Consider the following 13152-nt stretch of genomic DNA (forward strand, 5'->3'; position numbering starts at 1 on the left):
ATAAAGTAAACTGAAGTAAAGTCAGGGAGGTAAAGTCAGTTGGTCAACAGGTATTTATTGTGCAGTTACAACGAACCAAGCCTCAGAAGGGGATATGGGGAAGAGATGTTGTGAAGGTAGCAGATTAGCCAGGGAGGGTGAGTGCCAGTGAGGAGCCGAGCATGACTTGTCCAAGGTCACAGTGCTGATCTGGCTGAGTGCCAAAGCCAGGGATCCTGACTCCAAATGCTACTGCTTCCCACTCTTTCTACCCTGCTGCCAAATGCTAGAATAATAGCAAAAAGAACAGCATAATACTTTGTGGTTTTAAAAGATCACCGCCATAGATACCACCATTGATCCTTAACAACATGAGGGTAAAAGAGAATGAGGAGGGGAGGAGGTAGTGTAAGCATCCTTATCTCCCTTTTACCAGTGAGAGAACCCAGGACCAGAGACGTCAAGTGACTTACCCCCACATCAGGGCAGAGCCAGAGCTGCATGGATAAACCCATTTCCTGACAATGAGAGCTGTCCAAGGTTAGCATGGGCTGCCTCAAGAGGTAGTGAGTTCCCCCTGATTGGAGCTATTCAAGGAATGGCTGAATGGCCATTGATCAGATATACTCATTCCTGTGATGCAGGAAATGAAACGATGGCATTCTTAGGCACTGAGTTAGAAAAAGGCTTAAACTAAGAAAACCAATCAGCTCTCCTGTTTTACCTAAAAATTAAAAATTCCTACCTAGTAACCATGACAAGGTCAAATCAAGTGATGGAATGTTACAGCTAAAAAAAGCCCTTAGGGATCTTTGACTCCAACCCCCTCATTTTACAGATAAGGAAACCCTGAGAAATTAAGTGATTTGCCCAAGGTCACACAGGTAAGTCAGTGACAAAGGTAGGTGTCAATATAAAATCACTGCTTTATGGGGGTTGGGTTTGTGTTTTTGTTTTCACTAAAATGTTTCAGAAATAAATTCCCAAAGGGAAGTTTTCTGAGCAACAGCTATTCTCTTATTTAAATATCCCCAGAGAACGACTGTGCAGGGCATAACTCTCACCAATATTGGTAAATTCTGCTGGGCTCATTAGCAGCCTAGTACTCGCAACTTCTATCAACCACTGCTTCTGTTCCCCATGGGAAGTCTGCATTTCTTCTTAATCAACAAGCATTACTATGCTCGTAATACTTTCTCTTTTTTTGACTACCAAATATATCTTTTTTTTTATTTTAGAAGTGCTGTTCATGCCCTTTGTTATATCAATCACTTTCCAATAAATGACAGCCTCAGCAGCTCCCATGGGTTCCATTATCATCTGTATACAGATGACTCCCAGATCTATATATCCAGCCTTAGTGTCTCTCCTGAGCTTCAGTCCTGTCTCACAGCTTGCCTACTGGACATTTCGAACTGGATGTCCCAGACCCATCTCAAAATGTGACACATCCAAAGCTGATCTCATTATCTTTCTCCCAAAATCCCTCTCTCTTCCAAACTTCCCTGTTTCTATCAAAGGCAACACCATCCCTCTGGTGTTCACAACCTCAGCGTTATGCTGGATTCCTCACTCTACCTCACCTCACCTAGCCAATCAGTTGACAAATCTTGATTTTCCTACCTTCACCTCTCCTCTCCACCTATACAGTTACCACCTTAAGGCCCCCATCACCCCTCACTTAGATTATTGCAACAACCTCCTAATTAGGCTCCCTGACTCACTCCAGGCTGTCCTACACACTACCAAAGTAATTTTCCTTAAGTAAAGATGTATGCATGGGACTCCTCTACTCAACGCACCAGGCACCCTGCTAGGAGCAAAGGAGATGAGCAAAAACAGCCCCTGCCCTCAAGGAGTTTACAACTAGTTAGGGTTGATGAGTCATACAGAGATGACTGTATACAAAATAGATATAAGGTGACTTGGTGGACAGAAGGCACCAGGAGCTACAGGAAAGGCTTCATGTAGAAGGTAACCCATGAGCTGAGCTTTGAACTAGGGCTACTAAAGGAAAGTCTTTACCATCTAGTTAATATTCTGCTTTTGAGGGTGATAAAAAGTGGGTATTTTCAATGTGAAGAGGGGCTGTTCCTCTCCGACCTTCTGCTTCCTGTTACTGGTTTTTATCTTAACTAAACTCCCACTTCCCTTTAGCAGAGAAAGTTTAACAAAGAATGAACCCTGTTATTGTTGTAAGACAGAAGACTTCAAGACATAAGATCTGGAGTCTGCTGCTGACTAGCTGGATGACCTTGGGTAAGCTGCTGCATGTCTCTGTTGAGTGATTGATTGATCACTGGGCTTCCATTTCCTCATCTGAAAACGAACGGAGAAGATTACATGGTCTCAAAGGTCCCCATAAGATCTAAAATTCCAAAGCTCTTCCAGTAATACAAATAAACCCTGCAAATAGTCATATTAAGTGCCATCCTCCTCATCCAAGAAAGAGAAACCAGGAAGATGAACTGTGTCTCAAGCAATAAAGATGGGTTGTTATTGTTTAGACGTTTCAGTCATGTCTGATTCTTCATGACCCCATTTGGGGTTTTTTGGCAAAGATATTGGAGGGGTTTGCCATTTCCTTCTCCAGCTCATTTTATAGATGAGGAAACTGAGGCAAATAAGGTTAAGTGATTTGCCTAAGGCCACACAGCTAGTAAGTATGTAGGCTGGATTTGAACTCAGATCTTCTTGACTCCAGGCCTGGCATTCCACCCACTGTGCCACCTAGTCAGCCAACTGCATTCAGCCACCCTTTGAGAAGAGATTTATTAAAATAAAATAAAAGAGATTCATCTTCTAAGTGGAAGGTAGAGGAGAGGCAAAAGCAAGGTGATTAAATGAGGATATTACTGAGAAATGATTCTCCCTTTTCTAGTTGTTTACTTATTGTTTACCCCCAATAGAAGATAAGCTCCTTGAGGGCAGGCACTACTTCATTTCTGTCTTTACACCCCAAGTGCCTTTAACTAGTACTTGTTGAATAAATGGCTGAATCAATGAATGCATTAATAGATCAACAGGACACAACAACATGTCTCTAGGGGTCACAGAATGTCCTCTAGTACCACTCCTATAAGACCAAAGAAGGACTACTTTTCCTCACTGAGTTTATGAGTGCCAAGCTCAAAACCCACATTGAAGGAATATATGCTGTACACTTAATTCAAGGCTTGTATCACTACAAAAGACACATAGGCGGTGCTATATACATTTTTGTTTATTCTTTTAGAGGAGATAAAAATAGAACACTAACTCCTAGAAGGACTCTCCATTCAACAAGAATTGCTGGTGAAACTGGCAAGCAGTTTGACAGAAAATAAGTGTACACTGGCATTTTATACCATATATTACAAGAAGTATCCTAAATTTAAGTCGCATCACATTTTTGTAAATTAGGAAAGAACAGAAAGAGGTACCTTTTTCAACTATGTATGGCTAGGGAGAGAATTAATAATCAAGAAAAGGATAAAAGAAATCACGAAAGTCAAAATTAACCATTTCAATGAGAGAAAAATAAAAAAAAAACTTTTGCATAAACAAAAACAATGCAACTAGTAATGAGAAGAAAAGTTGCTAAATGAAGGACAAAATATTTGTATCAAATGTCTGACAAAAATATGTCTAAGATACATAGGGGAACTCACACAAATATGAAAGACCAAGAGACACCCCCTCAATTGTCAAATAATATGAATGACTTTCAAAAGATCAAATTCAAGCAATAATCATATTCAAAAATGCTGCAAATTTTTGCTAAAAGTAATTTAAATTAAAACTCAGGTCTCACCTCATACCTAACAAATTTGCAAAGATGATAAAAGACAGGAATAGTTAATGTTGGACAGCCTGGGGGGAGACAAGCACAGTAATATGTTATTAGTGTAACTACGAATTCATGTAACTATTTCGGGAAAACGATGATTCTGTGAAAAAAAACCTTACTAAAATTTACTGTTCATATGTTTCAACTCAGTGATCCCACTACTGGCAGTATACCCTCAAGCTTAAAAGTGATGGAAAGAAAGACTTCAGCCCTTTCATTTTACAGAGAAGGCATCTCAGGAGGTTCAAAGCTGCTGACTGACCTATCCAAGTTCACACAAACAGTAAGTAGCAGACCCTTTGACTCCAAATCTAGGACTTTTTCTATCTGTACTGCATTACATTGTGCTTACAACATTTTTTTCTTTTCTTTCCTTTTTTACTATCAAACATTTTTTTTAGATAGATGGTGGCATAGTGGAGAGAGTGCTAGCTTTGGATTACGGAAGATTGGAGTTCAAATTCTGCCTCAGACATGAAGCCTCAATTTCCTCAGCTGTAAAATGGGAATGATAATAGCACCCCCTACCCAGGGTTGTTGTGAGGATCAGATGAGCCATTTGTAAAGCGTGTACAGTGCCTGCTACACAGTAGGTACGACATAAATGCTGGCTATTATTAGTTTTTAGATGTTTAAAAGGCCATTCATTTGACACCCTTTGTCTTTTAGATCACAGTCACTTCCCAATAAATGACAATCCCTCAACACCACAGAGATGAGCTTTTCCTTCAGTAAGAAGCCTTTCCCTGTTCTCCTTAAAGCTATTACTGAGCCAAACCACTAGGATGATCTCCAGTTGGCCCTGTCAATAGTTTGTTTGGACCTAAGGTCTTTCCCATCAGACCGTGAGCTCCTTGGGAGCAGAGAATGTTTTTGCCTTTCTCTGCAGCCCCAGCACTTAGTACAATGACTAACACATAGTAGGCATTTAGCAAGTGCTTTTTTACTTTACTCCCTTGTAGCAAAGTAAAATGGTAAAAAAAAAAAAATCCACATGGCACAGCATCCTCAAGGTCTCTTCCAGCTTTAAATCTATGATCCTATGAACAAAATATCCTACCTCTGAGACTTAGGAAGTCATGAAACTTTCAAAGTTGAATGCTTTATTAACATAAAGTGAATTTATGAACCATCTGACTGTCCTCTGTTGATGCTGAAAGATCCATCTAGGAATAACAGGTCAAGTTTATATAGTGCTCGACTTCTTACAAAGCCCTTTTCTCACAACCCTTTGTGATAGAGCAAGGATGATTATCTCCATTTCTTTGGGTGGGAAAACTGAGCAACTGAGATATTACTTTCTACCCACCGAACTCTGGTCAGCTGTAGAGTCTGAAGACCTGATTTCAAATCAAATCAAATCAAATTTCAAATCAAATACTACCTGGGTGACCTTGGGCAAGTCACTTAACCTCCCTGGGGCCTCAGTTTCCTCATCTGAAAAATGAGATCGGACTCGATGGACTCCGAGGTTACTTCCAATTCTATGATCTTATCAATCATTTAACTTCTCTTGGTCTCAGTTTCCTCATCTGTAAAATAGGGGTGGGGACTACATAGCCTCTGAGGTCCCGGCACCAGAGCTATGATACCTATAATATGATAGCCAGTCTCCTGACTCATAAACCTGTACATCTCACTATAAAACACAGCCTCCTGATTCAAAGGCTGGGAGGGAGGCATGAGAAATGTCTCTACCTGATGCTCATCAATTAGGGAATGGCTGAATGAGGTGTGGTATATGATTGTGATGGAATACTGTTGTGCTATAAGAAATAACAAGCAAGATGATTTCAGGAAAACTTGGGAAGACTTGATACAAAGTGAAGTGATAGGAAAAAATGAGGAGATTATTGTGCTCAGTAAGGAGGATCAATTTTGCAAGACTTAGCTACTCTGATCAAGACAATGACCCAAGACAATTCCAAAGGACCCATGAAGAGAAATCTATCCCTCTCCAGAGAGAGAACTAACAAACTCTGAGTGCAAACTGAAGCATATTTTTCCACTTTATTTTTCTTGGTTTTTTTCTGTTTTCTTTTGCAAAATGACTAATATAGAAATATGTTTTGCATGATTTCATATTGCTTGCCTTCTCAAGAGGTGGGGGAGAAGCAAAATGGAGGGAGAGAACTTGGAACTCAAAAAAAATTTTAATGAATGCTAAAAATTTAATGTAATTGGGAGATATTTAATGAAAATAAAAATATATTTAAGAAAGGAAGAGAAGGGAAGGGAAGGGAAGAAGGAAGGAAGGAAGGAAGGGAGGGAGGAAGGAAGGGGGAGGGAAGGAGGAAGGGAGGGAGGGAAGAAGGATGGAAGGAAGGAAGGAAGGGAAGTAAGTCTCCCCTTGAAAAGTGCTCAATGAATGGCTTCACATCACATGAGAGGTCAGGTGGTCCAGGGTGCAGGGGGTGGGAAAATCAGAACAAGCACCTGGGCTTCCAAAGAGTTGGCAGAAACGTGAAGAAAAACAAAAATAGGCTTTCTACTTAAAGGACATGCCCCTGAATGAGCTAAAAATGACCCTCACAGGGACTGAGCTTTAAAAATAATCCCCAGGAAATGTAAAGGAGGATGAGAAACCCAGCCTCCTCTCCAGACAGTCAAGTGTCAAAGTTTGCATCCTGGCCCCCTTTGGAAAAGCACATACTCAGACACAATGGGGGCGGGGGAGAGAAGGATGCACACTTTTTCAGAAAGCATAGTACACTCACTAGATTTGGAACTGGATATTATCTGTGTGATCTGAGACAAATAAATCACTTCTCCTATAAAATGAAGGCTTTGCACTCGATGACCTCCAAGATTCCTCCCAGCCCCACCTTGGTTTCTTCATCTGAAAGTGAGGGGGTTGGACAGGTCCAATGGCAAGAGTACTGAATCTAAAGTCTCAGGACCTGGGTTTCAAACCATATCTCTGATGCTTATCACCTGTGTGACCTTTGTCAAGTCACTGAAGCTCCCTGGGCCTTTGTTTCCTTATATGTAAAAAGAAATCGAATAAGATGATCTCCTCAGTTCCCCCCCCCCCCCCCGACTCGATGAAAAGAATAGCATTGGTCTTTAGTAGCACTGAGCTTTAAGGTTTGCAAAGCACCTTCTTGGCATTATCTGATTTAATCCGGACAACAACTCTGTGAAGAGAATGCCGTTGTCTCCATTTTACAGGTGAGGAAACAGGTTCCAAGAGTTTCAGTGACTTACTTGCTCACAGTTATACAGCCAACATGCGTCAGAGGTAGGAGTGAAACCAGTTCTTTTCTAAAACCATTTCTTCTGAACTCCGAGGCCATCACTTGCCTCCACCACCACCATCACAGCTGCATTTCTGTAGTACTTTAGGGCTTGCAAAGCACTTCACAAATATTCTCTTATTTGATTCTCACAACAATCCTGGGAGATAGGTGCTTTTATTATCCCCATTTTTGCAGAGGAGGAAACTGAGGTAGATGGGGGCCAAGTGACTTCCCCAGGGTCACACAGCCAGTTAGTGTCTGAAGCCACATTTGAACTCAAGACTTCCTGACTCTAGTTGACGATGCCTCTTTATCATTTCTGTGGGTTTGTTTCCTCATCTGCCAAATTGTTGGGAGTTGGACTATCAGAAGATCTTAATCTGGGTCCTTGAACTTTATTTTTTTTAAATATTTTGATAACTGTGTTTCTATGTACCTGGTTCCCTTTGTAATCCTATGTACTTTATTTTATGCATTTAAAAACATGATTCAGAGAAGTGGTCCCTAGGGGTATATAGTACAAAAAAAAGCTAAGAGCCCTTAAAATAGAAGATTGGTAAGGTCAGTTCCAACTATGAATGGATAAATGGATGGATGGATGCATGGATGGATGGATGGATGGATGAGTATTTATTTATTAAGCCCTAAATAGCCAACACAGCCTAAACACCACAGGGGACAACACGTGCAAAATAAGGCAGTCCCTGCCCTCAAGAAGTTTACCACCCGATAGGAGGATTCTAAAGTTACAACTCTGCATACTTATCTCTAACGCTTTTACAAATGAAACTAGATGGAATACACAACAAAAACAATGCTTTGCCCTCCAGCAGTAGCCTCAGGAATACTCCACTAGAAAACACTTTCAGCCCAGCTAGGAACTGATGTTTAGCATCAAACAAAGGTATCCTGGCTGCAGGGGCTGGAGCAGGGGGGAGGAGGGAGAGGGAGCATCCATCTACTCAAGAGAAAACAGAATGGAGAGAAGGGGTGGGAAAGAAGGCCCCTTTGCAAAATGACTTAAACCTCTCCTTTCCCAACAAATAAAGAACACTCTAGAGTGGATAATAGGAGGGTGCAGCTTCTCATTTGAATTAGCGCCTTTGTTTGGGCTCTTCTGCCCCAGGCCACAGTATGTTGGGCTTGCCACAGAAGCCTTGCCAGCCTGAGCTCAGGCTTACAAGGCAAAGAGCCCAGAGCTGGGAGCCAGGAGTCCGGGCTCTCTCTCTAGCACTAAGCACTTATGTAATGTCGGATAAATGGCCTATGAGGTCCCACTTTCCCACTATGAAGTCTACATTTAGGATCCAATGATTCCATATCTGGACCTCGGTTTTCTCTTCTGTAAAATGGGGAGACTGGAATCCAATCTAGTCACTACATGGTCTCTGAGGACCCTCCGGGCTCTAAATCTATGGTCTTATGTCACAACTTCTCTGGACCTGTTTCCTCACATGGAAATTAATGGGGTTGGATGAGATGGCCAGCAAAGGTCCCACTGAGGTCTGTCTACATTTATGATCCTATCGTTTTGTCACCTCCCCTCTCGGAAGGACTAGATGATCTCTAGGGACCATTCCACCTTTGCATCTATGACCCTATGACCCTGAGGCTCCCCAGAATTGAGCAGGCTAGGACTGAATATGCCACCTTCCCAACAGAGCCAAGCCCCCTTCCTTTCAGAACAACGTAATACACCAGGGAGGTAGGTGGCATTCAGCCTGTTCTCCAACACTGGACAGAGGATGCAGAGAGAGGAACAAATGAGAGACTTTGGGTTGGCCTAGCATTCCCACTTTTGGGAATATCCCAAAATGAACAGATGTTCAGCATTTGCAAAGGTAGCCAGGCCATCAAAGATGGGGAAACAATAAAGAGTTTAGAAGAAATTGGTCTTCTCCCTTCCCCCTAATTCCACCACCCATGTAGGAGAAAAGGCTCTGGGCCAAGCCTCTAACCTCAAGTCTCCCAGGGTCACTGAAGACTGCAAAGACTTTCCCGGCAAAACAACCGTTTTCTTTACTGATTTTTCTTCCTGCCGTTTCATTTTGTTCTTCCCTGCTAAGTGGGCCCAGGGAAAGCCTGGACCTCGCAAATCTGATCTATATTTCTTTCCTTTTTTTTTTTCTTTTTGCCTCGCCCCAGTCAAAGCAGCATCCTCAGCTCTGAGGCCTCCTCGTTTCAAACAAAGGCTCTGGGACTGCACCGAGACAAGAACAAAACCCGAAAAAGCAAAGGCCTGGTGTGCTAAGAAATCCCCTGAGAATCTGTGAGAGCCTCGGGAGGCGGGCATTTTTGTCAGTGGACCCGGCTCCGCGCAAGCATGCTGGGGACCAGTGTGTTTACTGGGTGAGGTGCGTGTAAGTCTGTGCCCTGGCACGGTGCACACGTGCGTTTGTTGTGGGTGCAGTGAACACGCATGTACGCGGAGGCCACACAGGTCTCTCTCGTCTGTGACTCTGCTGATCCTCGAGGGTAAGCCAAGTCAAGGAGCGTTTATTAAGGCCTTCTGTGTGTCAGGCATTGTGCTAAACGCTGAGTAAAGGTTCAAGCAGCCAAGCAGCTGCCCAGTACCCAGCCAGGTTTTCAAGCGCCGGATACCTCCAAGTCCGACCGTGAGAATGCCGACCCCAAGTAAAGGCTGCTCCTGGAGACCCCTGCCCTGGACTGTCCCGCCGTGGCCCCCACCCCCGGCCGAAGCGCGCGCTCAGTGCCCCATGCGGGGCGCTGGGCGGGACGGGGCGGGGCGCGGAGGGGCTGGGCTCCCCAGGATACTCACTGCTTAGCTGATTCAGACTGCGGCTGGCTCCCGCGGCTCTGGTGGCGGTTCCGGCAGCGGCTCTTAAGGCGGCGGCTACAGCCCCCTCCACAGCCCCCTCAGCCCAGTCCCGGGCCCGCAGCCCGCTCGGCTACAAGGTTTGGGCCCAGGAGCTTCCCTTTGTTAGGGGCTGGCTGGGGAGCCAGTCTGAGGTGCCAGAGCCCGGCGCAGGCCGGCCCTTCCCCCCGCCCCCATCCCCACCCACCCCAAGCCGGGCCCCGGGGGATTGGGCCCCGTTCCCCGCCCCCCCCCCGCCCCCTGCCCCCCGCCCCTGGGTCGCTGGATACAAGAGGCGAAGATGGAAGGCTAGGAGAGACAGGCAGCAGGAGACCCAGAGTGAGACAGAGAGAGAGAGAGGGAGAGAGAGAGAGAGAGAGAGAGAGAGAGAAGGAGAGCAGAGACTAAGCGAGAGACAGAGACAAAGAGAGACTGGGGGAGGGGCGGAGAGGCAGGCTCGGGAGGGGGCGGGGAAGGAGGGCGCCCGCTCCGTTATGCAAATAGCCGAGGAGGCAGGACCAGGCACCCGGCACTCACCTCTCTCTACCCTCACCTCTTTCCCTTCCCCCTCCCTTCTCTCCTCCCAGCTCGAGGGTCCCGGAGATTTGGGGGACTCAGTCAGTGTCCAAAGGGCGTAGATTAAAGCTGAAGGTGAGGGTGGGAACTCCGGATAAGGGGCGGGGGTGGCACATTCCACTCCAGGTTTACTCACCCCGTGGGCCTGGGCACAGGGAGGCGGGCCTGGGGGCGAGAAGTGCGCTCTGTCCTCTCTACCCCAACCCCACCCTTCTCCAGCACCAGAATCCACTAGGCTGCGCTCTCACCTTCACACTGATCCCGGTGGGAGCCCCCCCAAAGAGGCGTACTTCCCCCTCCGTTATACACCCAAGTAACGTGGACCACTGAATGTAAGGCGGCTAGAAGGCAATTTCCTTCGTCCCCCCCCACCCCACCTCGAAGCCTTGCACACTCGCAGATCTGTCCGGTGTCCCCCAGGCAGGCCGCTGGGCACTGGCCGGGCAGCCCGAAGCTAGCTTAGAAGAGAAATCAGTGTTCAAGCGAGGAGTTTTCAAGCGGGTGTGGACCAGAGTAGGACTTGAGCTGGGGGACAAAAGGCTCCCGAAGTCAACACCCTCAAACCCCGCGCACGTGCCGAGACCACAGACCACGTGACCAGTCTCCCACCACAGCACCACTGAGAAACTGTCCCGATCCTACACTCAAACCCACCCCTACTCCAACACCACCACCACCGCCACCGCCACTTACCTGCAGCCCCAAACCTTGTTCCTGGCCACTTCAAGGTTCTCCTAAACACACGCCCTCCCCTAGACTTCTGCTACCTGGAATCTTCCCCCTTCCTCTCTTGGGTCTCTATACTCTTAGGGTCAGGGACACATCACCCCCTTCCTCTCCACCGAGGAGACTAGGGCCAAGCCTGGGCCAAGAGGAATATGTGGTGGGAGGAACAAAGGTGGGACCTCGAGAAGTTCAGTGTTTGGCCCCATCTACTACCCCACACACACACACCCCATCGCAGGTCTGGAGTTTTAAGTCCGAGGCGCTCCTGGCCCACTCTGGCCCCCAGCTGCCAGGTTCCTAGCAACGAACCTGGCCGGGACTCCTGGGCAGCAGTCTCCACCTCCGGTCCCTGGTCCTCCCTCCTCGCCCCTTTGCGACCCCGTTCCCGTTCCAAAAGACCCAGGAGCCTCCCCCTCCTTCCCACTCCTCAGTCTCAGACACTGGCAGGGGGCACACGGCAGGTGAAAATGAAACCTGAGCCAGAGCATCCCTTGATGTAGAAGTGGTGCGTGCGTGCGTGTGTGTATGTATGTGTGTGCAGGTGCAAAGGCAGTTGTCTGCTCGTCGGTCAGTGTGTCTTGGGATTTCTTTCCTTCTGGACCCCCAGCAACCCCATAGCACACCAACCGTCCTCACCCCACCCCACCCCACCGACTCCCGCAGCATCAGTGCCTGGGACCGTGGGAGCTGTCAGTCTGTCTCCTGGGAGGAAAGGGCGGGGGGATCCACTCCGGAAAGAAGCCGAGCCGGCGCCAGCGCCACCCGCACCCCCAGCCCCCTCCTGCAGCCATACCTGCAGCCTCTAGTCCCCGAACTCCTCCAGGAAGAGGCTGAGACTGTGGCGGGTAGGAAAGCCGGGTACTTCTTCCTGACCACTGCCGGCTCTTCAGACCGTAGCCTCCTGGAGGAGAGCGGAGGAAAGAAGGCAGAACGCAGCCCGGGCTTGGGCCAGGATTGGCTGGGGCTGGGGTGGGGGGAGAGAAACAGCCCAAAATGACGGGCTGGTGGAGGGTGGAGGGTCCAGAGGAGAGAAGACTCCGCTTGGCATCCAGGAGCCCTGTCCCTGGTCTCCTAGAAACCACACACGGGCTTATAGCTTAGCGGATCATAGACTAGAAAGAACTTCAAAGTCCGTTGCACCCCCTAATTTTACAGAAGGAAACAGGGCAGGGAGGGCTAGCGATTTGCCCAAGGTCAAACAGGTCGGAAGTAACGAGGCAGGACTTGAACCCGGATCCCTGGATTCTCTAACTGCAAATTTCCACTGTACCGTGGTTGACTTGTCCATCATCACACAATGATGAGTAAATGTCTGAGGCAGTATTTGAACACAGTTCTCTTCCCTCCAAGCTTTTCAAAATACCGAATCACCCTCTATGCAACTGCTCCCCCTCCGCTAAGCCTTGACCCACGCCCATCAATCTGCATTTTCTCTATACATTGTGTATACACACACCACCACCACCACCAGTACTCAAACTAGAAAGTAAAAATTAGTATAGCAGCTCTTTTTGTGGTGGCAAAAAAAAAAAAATTGGAAATTGAGGGGATGCCCCATCAATTGGGGAATGGCTGAACAAGCTGTGCTATATGAATGTAATGAAATACTATTGTTCAAAAAGAAATGATGAGAAAAACCTGGAAAGACTTGAGTGAACTGATGCTGAGTGAGGGGAGCAGAACCAGACGAACATTGTATACAGTTACAGCAACATTGTGTGATGATCAAGTTTGAATGACTTAGCTCTTCTCAACCATGCAATGATCCAAGACAATTACAAAGGACTCATGATGGAAAATGCTGTCCGCATCCAGGCAAAGAACTGATGGACTCTGAATGCAGATCGAAGCAGACCATTTTCACTTTATTTTTTCCTGTTTTTTTTTCTTTTGGTCTGTTTTTTCACAACTGTGACTAATATGGTAATAAGTTTTACATGATTGCACATATATAACCCATATCAAATTGCTTACTGTTTTAGGAAAGG

At 46.5% G+C, this 13152-nt stretch overlaps 1 protein-coding gene across 2 annotated transcripts in view; it reads right to left on the reverse strand.

Moving 5' to 3' along the window:
• ST6GAL1 (ST6 beta-galactoside alpha-2,6-sialyltransferase 1) overlaps positions 1 to 12058 on the reverse strand; it is a 119447-nt gene extending 107389 nt beyond the window's left edge. The window contains exon 1 of one of the 2 annotated variants that reach the window (XM_036766493.1): positions 11958 to 12058. The gene's annotated coding sequence lies outside the window, so the exon portion shown is untranslated. Of the gene's footprint in view, positions 1 to 9826; positions 10053 to 11957 lie in introns of those variants that run through there. The other variant, XM_036766492.1, reaches the window with a different exon arrangement.
• Positions 12059 to 13152: the final 1094 nt, after the last annotated feature.

The sequence above is a fragment of the Trichosurus vulpecula genome, chromosome 7 (genome assembly GCF_011100635.1).
Source record: "Trichosurus vulpecula isolate mTriVul1 chromosome 7, mTriVul1.pri, whole genome shotgun sequence".
Classification (NCBI taxonomy): Eukaryota; Metazoa; Chordata; class Mammalia; order Diprotodontia; family Phalangeridae; genus Trichosurus; species Trichosurus vulpecula.